This window comes from Mus caroli, chromosome 8 (genome assembly GCF_900094665.2).
Source record: "Mus caroli chromosome 8, CAROLI_EIJ_v1.1, whole genome shotgun sequence".
NCBI classification, from domain to species: domain Eukaryota; kingdom Metazoa; phylum Chordata; class Mammalia; order Rodentia; family Muridae; genus Mus; species Mus caroli.
In genome coordinates, this window is record NC_034577.1 from 97,136,852 (window position 1) to 97,137,296 (window position 445).

Genomic DNA, 445 nt, shown 5'->3' on the forward strand with positions numbered 1-445 from the left:
AAAAAAAAAAATAGCCAGAAACTGGAACAACTCAGATGTCTGTCAACCAAAGAATGGATAAACAGAGTGTAATACACAATATGTGATTACTCAGATGTTTAAAAAAAATGACACCATGAAGTTTTAGGCAAATAGATGGAACTAGAAAAAATAATCCTGAGTGAGATAACCCAGACACAGAAAGACAAACATGGTATGTACTCCTAAGTGGATATTAGCTGTTCAGTAAAGGATAATTATCACAGACCTAGGGAGTCTAAGTTACACGAAGGGCTTAGTGGGGACACGTGGATCTCCTGGGGAAGTGGGGAGTGAAATAGATTGCACTGGTAGACTGAGGATGGGTGGGGATGGAAACAGGAAACATCAGGTCAGGGAAGGGATGGAGGGAGAGAGTATAGGGAGAGACGACTGGAATTAAGGGTGGGCATAATGGGACAAGGTA